General features: G+C 38.3%; 1 long non-coding RNA gene across 1 annotated transcript; it reads left to right on the top strand.

The window, feature by feature from the left end:
* The first annotated feature begins 5,350 nt into the window (after positions 1-5,350).
* LOC131506116 (uncharacterized) lies at positions 5,351-6,896 on the top strand. The gene is made up of 2 exons (XR_009258737.1): positions 5,351-5,420; positions 6,152-6,896. It is a non-coding gene; the product is annotated as an uncharacterized LOC131506116 (long non-coding RNA).
* Positions 6,897-8,130: the final 1,234 nt, after the last annotated feature.

The raw sequence follows: 8,130 nt of genomic DNA, 5'->3' as shown, positions 1-8,130 counted from the left end.
TAATTATTGAAGGTGAAATAAAGACTTTTAGTATATTAAAAAAAGCTCGACAAATTTTAACTGGCAGACTTTTGAGATGTATTTAGGAAGTCCTTCAGGCAGAAGGAAAACAACACCAGATGGAATTAGATTTACACAAAGGGATGAAGAGTTGCAGAAATGGTAAATGTGTGTGTAAATATGTCTGTAGAGGTACTTGCTTAGAGCAAAAATAATAATATACTGCAAGGTTTTTTTTTTTATAACATATGTAGAAGTAAAATGCATGATAACAAAAGCCAAAGTCTTGGAGGGAATAAATGGATGCATAGTGATATAATATTATTTTACTATTAATGTAGTGGATTATTATTGTTATTATTATGAATTAAGCAAAGAGATACGCCTTATTTGAAATTAAAATGCATTATCAAGATCAAAAAGTTTAAACAAACTTGTATAACAATGATAAAATATTACATAAATGGAACCAGAGTAGAAAGTTGAGAAATAGATCAAAATAACTATAAGAGTTTAGTAGATGAGGGGCACCTGGGTGGCTCAGTCGGTTAACAATCAGACTTCAGCTCAGGTCATGATCTTATGGTTTGTGAGTTCGAGCCCTGCGTGGGGCTCTGTGCTGACAGCTCAGAGCCTGGAGCCTGCTTCGGAGTTTGTGTCTCCCTCTCTCTGTCCCACTGCCGCTCACACTCTATCGCTCTCAAAACTAAAATAAACATTAAAAAAAAGAATTTAGTAGATGATAATTCATTCTAAATCAGTGGATAAAGAATGAATTATCCAACAAGTATGTTTATAACTAGGTAATAATCTTGAGGTAAAGTGCTATTTCTGCAGGTCTTCCGAAGTTGTATTATTACAGAAAAAGATTAAAGACTATTAAAAAATTAAATCATGCATGGAGTAAAGGAAAATATGGGTGAAGATTTACATAATTGCGTTATGGGCAATCTATTACCAAAGCTCACACTAAAGAAGGAATCTGTAAAGAAAAGAATTCTAAATGTAAATTTAAAAAAATGGACAAACTCTGAAAGACAAATTTTAAAATGGGAATTATTTGAGTCATTAAAGTCTAACAACTAAATTCTTAATACATTGATTCCTTAGAAAATAATATACCAATGGAAATACCAAACACACCAATGGAAACATAGGCAAATAATACAAATAATCTGCTTACTCATGTATACACTCATATATACATGTGCATATATATGTTTTATACATATATGTGTCTATATTTGTGTATAAAACAGACAAAAAACTTATAAAAGCAATTTCACCTGTATGTTTATTGAAATACAGCTTGGAAATAAAACACATTTTGCAAATAAATAATTAATAATGTGATAATATGTTTAAAATGCATTAATAAATGATAAAAATCATATTACAAAACAGCACATAAAATATTATCTTGTTAAAAACATGTGTACACATACATGCAAGAATAAGATAAATATATAGAGTATCATTTTAAGAGTTATTTGTGAAAGGGGGGATTATAGATGATTTTTTTCTTCTTTTTGTTTTTATACTTTACAAAGTTTTATAATTAATGCATCTTATTTTATATTTAGAAAAATAAAAGCATACAAAATAAATATCCTTTATTTCCTGAGTAAGCCTAAGAGAAAGCCACTGAGGTTTTGGTAGCAAATAGAATCTGCTGTAAATTTACACAGGCAGAATGTTTGCATTTTCCATGTGATAGGTCAAACAGATGTCGCTACTTACAAAATTCCTCTTCATGACACTAAGCAGATTAGTTTCAACATAACTGCTTTCCCAGCATGATTTTCCCTTAAGAAAACTCTGACCATGGCATATGCACCACTATGTCCCTCCTTGACCAAAATATTAACCTCATTTGGACATTTTTAACATTACTCATACTAACATTACCAAAGAAATTGTGTAAAAGGTCAGTCCATTAGATATAAAAATAAAACCACAATATTGTTAATGATAAGACATTTAATATGAAAGAATGAGAACCCTGAATATTTAAGATTAAGGTTCTTAAGATTCTCTTGCAAAGCTTTCTCTAGATTAAGGCCATGTTTACATGTCTAAAATAATTATTCTTTTTTGGAAACGTTGGGACTATCAAGGGAGAGTTCTTCAGGTTCTCCTTCACTTCTTTTTAAATAACCTATGCATTCCAGAAAATTCAGATGAACATGAAGACATAAACTATCGGACTTGAATCTACTTGTTGAGACAAGAAGACAATGAAGAAAAAAGTGTGTTGCTTTGTCTTGCTTTCAAGACAACCCACGACGTGCCAGCTCAACAACTTTTGTCCATTTGTAGAGTGGCAACCTCCAAGATGAATTTCATCTCCAAATGTTTAGAAATGTCATAAAAAAGTGAAGAATCCATTTGCGGCAACGTGGATGAGCCTGGAGAACATTATGCTAAGTGAAATAAGCCAGACACAGAAAGGCAAATACTGCATGATCTCACTTACACGTGCAATTTAAAAAAGTCAAGCTCATGAAACCAGAGCGTAGAAGGGTGGTTGCCAGGGGTTGGGGGCAATGGGAAAATATTGCTCAGAGTCACCATGAACAGCGTGGTGAGTATAGGAAACAATACTGTATCGTACGCTTAAAATTTGCCAAGAGATCTTAAGTATCCTCACCCATGTGTACAGGCACCAAAGGTAACTATGTTAGGTTGATAGATGTGTTCATTAATTTGACTGTGGTAATCACTTCACAATGGATGCATTTGTTAAATCGTTGTGACATGTACTTAAAAAACATCACTTCGGACAGTCTAAGTATATGCAATTTTTAGGTGTCAATTATACCTCAACAGAGCTGAACAAATAATAATAATTTGAAAAGAAATGAAGAATCAAGAACTTCACCAAGCCTAACAATGACCCTTGTATCGGGGGAGGGGGCGGTATTGTAGTGGCTGGAAGGGAAGGTAGTGGTGAGCAAGGGTGGCTTCTGGCATCCTGTCAGTTCTGTTTCTTTATTTGGTTGTCAGTTACATAGGTGTTCAGGTTGTAAAAATTCAGTGAGCTCTACACTTATGTGCCACAAGTTTCATACAATGGTAGTCATGTTAATATCATTCCAGATTTTCTGGAAATTAAGTTTCTGTTCTGTTTGCAGCCCAATGTTTCTTTCCTTAAAGATAATTTTTGTTAAAGCCAATAAAAAAAATGCATTTTATTTACTGTTTTTTTTTTAAACCCATTCATTTTACATGCTTAGTTTACTCTATTTTTATCATTGTAAAGCCAGAGTGGTTTGGGGGTGTATTAACACAACTTTCTTAGATATGAGCTAAGAAGTTGTAGAAAAGATACCACAAACACTGAAAGAACGCTTGTACCCAGATCATGTTGGCAATTAATTAGGACAGATTCCAACGAATCATATTTAAATGTCTCTGAACTTAGGATGGCTCATCTAAGTAGGTTTGCCATAATCTTAGGACGCATAATTTTTCCTTTCCAGCGTGAAATTATGAAATGCAAATGAAAGAATCATATCATGGAACATCAAAATGACAGATGTTATTACCAAAATATCTGCAGGATGGCTTTAGTTTGTTAACTTAGTACGCCCAAACTGCTGTAGACAAAGCTGAAACAAATATGAATCAAAGACATCTCTTCAAGGAGCGGGAAAGGTAAACATAAGGAAATTGTCACAGAAGCATTGAGTAAACTGTTGTGCCAGCATGTTGAGCTCTTTGAACATGGAAGATAGACTCATCAACTAGACTTTGGCATCATCTTGAAAGATGTCACATGAGTAGAATCTTAAATGAACTGAGTAAGCTTGAACAAGACTTTGAATAGCCCCTGAGCCTCAACTTTCTTTCTGTTGAACAGGGACCTTATACTAACCTTGTTTTGTTTTATTTGTTTTAAGAGTAAGTGTTGTTTTTTGTTTATTTATTTTGAGACAGAGAGAGTGTGTGAGCAGGGGAAGGGCAGAGGGAGAGAGAGAGAATCTTAAGCAGGTTCCACACTCAGCGAGGAGCCTGATGTGGGGCTTGATCCCACAACACCGGGATCATGACCTGAGCTGAAAGCAAGAGTCAGACTCTTAACCAACTTAGTCACCCAGGCACCCCTAACCTTTTTTTATTTTTTTTTATTTTTTTAAGATTAGAGAACATATATAATGAGCCTGGAAGAGAGCCTTCCCATAAACTAACAGCACTACCAGGAACAGGAGCACTATGGAATACGCAGAACATTTTTTTTGCAAAACAGAGTGGCTGTTCAAATGTCATTATCCTCGTTTTATGTAAATGAATTAAGAAATCGTTCTAAGCAGATTGGTCATTTTACCTCTTATTCACGAATTGTTTCTTATTTCCTAACATGAGATTTCTTCATCACATCCTAATTTGGATGATCTATTCAAAATGTTGATGACATGGTTTATAATCACTTATCTCAATGTGCAAACTATTTCATATGCCGTTATGGTGTGGCCCTACTTTCTTATGTCTTCCAAGCAAGCACAGTCTTTTTACAAGTAAATTTCAACCCAGCGCTCCAGTGATTGGAGCTTTTATGCCACTGTCTAGAATTTATTCATTCAACAAATAGGTATTTTTTTGAGAAATAACTAGGTGCGCAGAATGTTATACTGCAGTGGTCGACTCAAAGACCCTCATTCCTCATTCCTCAGGGAACTTACAACAGTGAGACATGATTAATAGTAACTAAAACCCAAGCCGTTTAGTATAGTACTAGGTGCTAAGTGCTATAAGAAAAAAAAAAAGAAAGAAAAGAAGCACCTGGATGGTTCAACTGGTTAAGCCTCTGGCTCTTTTTCACTTTTTTAAGTCGATTTATTTTTTTGGAGAGAGGGAGAGAGAGCACAAACGGGGGAGGACCAGAGGGAAAGGGAGAGAGAGGGAATCCCAAGCATGGTCTGCACTGTCAGCACGGAGCCCTATGTGGGGCTCAAACTCACGAAACCATGACCTGAGCCGAAATCAGGGGTCAGACGCCTGACCAACTGAACCATCCAGGCACCCAAGCCTCTGATTCTTGAATTCAGCGTTGGTCGTGATCCCAGGGGGGTGGGCCGCTTGAGATTCTCTCTCTCTCTCTCTCTCTCTCTCTCTCTCTCTCTCCCTTTGCCCTTCCTTTTTCCTGCTCTCTCTCTCCCTCTCCGCCCCCCACCTCCACTTGGGCATGTGTGCACTTTGTCTCTAAAAATGAGACGGAAAAAAAGTAGAGCAGGGTGGGGAGATTTGGAGTGGGAAGGGTAGTTCTCTTTGAGGAAGTGACAATTGGCTCTTGATGGAGGGACTTAGCCACGCCCTTCCCTGGGGCGGAGCCTTCCAAGCAGAGGCCAAAGGCTGGAGGAGGCTTGCGCGGGGCTGGGGCAGAGGGAGCAAGGGAGACTGTGGTAGAGAGGAGCCAGATTGTAGGTCACCGGGAGGACATGGGCTTTGTCTCAGAGCGCAACGCAGTATTTAAACTCAGGAGTAACATGATGTAACTTGCTGGGTTTTTAAAAATGCATTTTAGATTTTAAAAGGATCACAGGATCAGCTTGTCTGCTGCGTTGGGAAGACCAGGGGTAAAAGCAGAGAGGCGGGTTAGGAGGTGATTGTCCAGATGAGAGATTCTGGTGGCTTCAATGAGCATTGTAACAGTGAGGGCGGTGGGGAGTGGTTTGGACTCCAATGTGTTCTGGACAGGAATTTCTGACAGATTTGTCTGGGATATGAGAGGAGATGAGCATAATGCTCCTGTCGGACAGAAAATGATAATGCAGGAAAACACTATTTTTAAACTCTTAATAGGTTTTTGTTTGCTCAAAGTGTGTCCATTCTATTGAATGGCACAGAGTGAAACTGCATGTACATGAAAGCTTCCTTAACATGTTTCCCACAATGTTAGCACAGTGAATCTTGGGAAGAGGGGTCTCTACCAGAGGGTCTTGGGTAACTGTGCACTGCCTGCCTGCCATGGACCTCTGACCCTTGAGAGGACAGCTATGCCGTGATGCTGTTAACTTAATCTAATTTCCATCCACCAAAGATGAAGTGACATTTAATGATTTCATTAATTGAAATTCTGCTGTCTTTTGACCTTGGGATTTCCAAATTTGTGATTTTTTTTTTTTTTTATTCTTTCCTGCAATCTTGCCAGGCTGTCTTCAAGAAGAATTTTATACTGCTGTCATGAGAAAATCGCTTACGGTTCCTTCAGATGTCAAGATTCTGTCATTTCTGCAGATGTGGCCCATTGTGATTCAGGATCTGAGGTGAGGCCTTGATTTTATTGTCACTTTCTTTTCTTTTAACAATCCAAGAGTCTACCTCCCTCTAATTCCTTATGCGTGTGTGTGTCACAGCGGGTATTGTTACATAATTGCTTGAATGCAGAATGTGAGCTTTTTTATCCTTTTGGGTTCTTGTCAAAAACATAATTCTGCAACAAAAGTTTTTCAGTCGGTAAAGATTTTATTTGACAACCTCATAAATGGTGGAATATTTGAAATACTTATTTAAAATACATAAATAAATGCCGATGGATTAATTGACTGATCAAGTGGCGAGAAACTGGGTCTCTTTTTCTTAGGGGCTCCAGGGACTGGAAAAAAACCTGACTGGGTAAGGGAGAAATAGAAGAATCTTCCAGGCTTCAGTGAGTATAAGGTTATCTCTTTCTCTTTTGCGGCGTTCTCTGTATAACAGTTTTTACTTGGTTCTTTATGAAGACGACACATTGTGCCTCTTTTGAGAACCATGGGGATCATTCCCAAATAATTCAAAGAAGGATTGTTTGTTTATTTTAACCTGTGCTAGTTATTAAAATTCATTTTATGTGTATGAAATCATATAGGTATCAGCATGGAAAATAAAGCTATTTTCTTTTACCTCAGTCAAAACCATCTGTCATCTCTACTTGTTTCTTTTTTTTAATTTTTTTTTAACGTTTTATTTATTTTTGAGACAGAGAGAGACAGAGCATGAACGGGGGAGGGGCAGAGAGAGAGGGAGACACAGAATCGGAAGCAGACTCCAGGCTCTGAGCCATCAGCCCAGAGCCCGACGCGGGACTCGAACTCACGGACCGCGAGATCGTGACCTGAGCTGAAGTCGGACACTTAACCGACTGAGCCACCAAGGCGCCCCTCATCTCTACTTCTAAGTGTGGCATTATTCTCCCTCACACAAAATGCTGTGCATCTCCAATGCCTACTGCACATCCCCGGCTCTGTCAGTTCCAAGCATCTGAAATATAATAGTTGGAGGCCATAAGAAACACACAGGCCAACAAGGGAAACCACACTGTGTCTTGTTCAGGTGTCAGGCCCTTCTAAATCACTCATTGTTTACAGCAAGAAATAAACAGCCCGCTAACTCAGTCTATTTTTGAGATCCTGGTGGCAACTTCTTGAATAGGTCTAGTTATATCTTAGTTGGCACAGCTTTTATAGAGAGAAGCCACATCTGTGCCTGAGGTGAGAGGCTGTGCCATAGAATCACGACACTGGACTATGGGTCAGGAGACCCCCAACCCTGTCGCCAACTGCCAGAACAACTTATCATTGGAGGAGAATGCTGTTTGTATCAATTTGGTGCTATTGTATGATTCCATTGGAATTATCAGTGGCAACCTGACTGGATAAAGACAATATTATGAAGGGAATACATTGTTCTAGGATCTTCTGTGGCATTAGTTATTTTTCCTTTCTCTTTTTGAATTCTTTTTAATGTTTTATTTATTATTGAGAGACAGTGAGAGAGCATGAGCAGGGGAGGGGCAGAGAGAGGGGGAGACACAGAATCTGAAGCAGGCTCCAGGCTCTGAGCTGTCAGCACAGAGCCTGACACGGGGCTCGAACCCACAAACCATGAGATCATGACCTGAGCCGAAATCGGTCACTCAACTGACTGAGTCACCCAGGAGCCCCTCCTTTCTCTTTTTGGAAAAAAAAGAAAAATTTATAACATTTTTTCAGGTTTACCACAAAATTGAGAGGGAGGTGCAGGACTTCTCCTGTACCCCACTCATGCACAGCCTCCCACATTATCAACATCACTCATCAAATGGTACATTTTTTACCAAGGATGAAACTACACTGACACATCATAATCACCTAAAACCCATAGTCTACTTTA

Source organism: Neofelis nebulosa, chromosome 3, assembly GCF_028018385.1.
Source record: "Neofelis nebulosa isolate mNeoNeb1 chromosome 3, mNeoNeb1.pri, whole genome shotgun sequence".
Lineage (NCBI taxonomy): Eukaryota > Metazoa > Chordata > Mammalia > Carnivora > Felidae > Neofelis > Neofelis nebulosa.
Note: the sequence above shows the minus strand (reverse complement) of the source record. Positions and strands in the feature narration are given on the sequence as shown.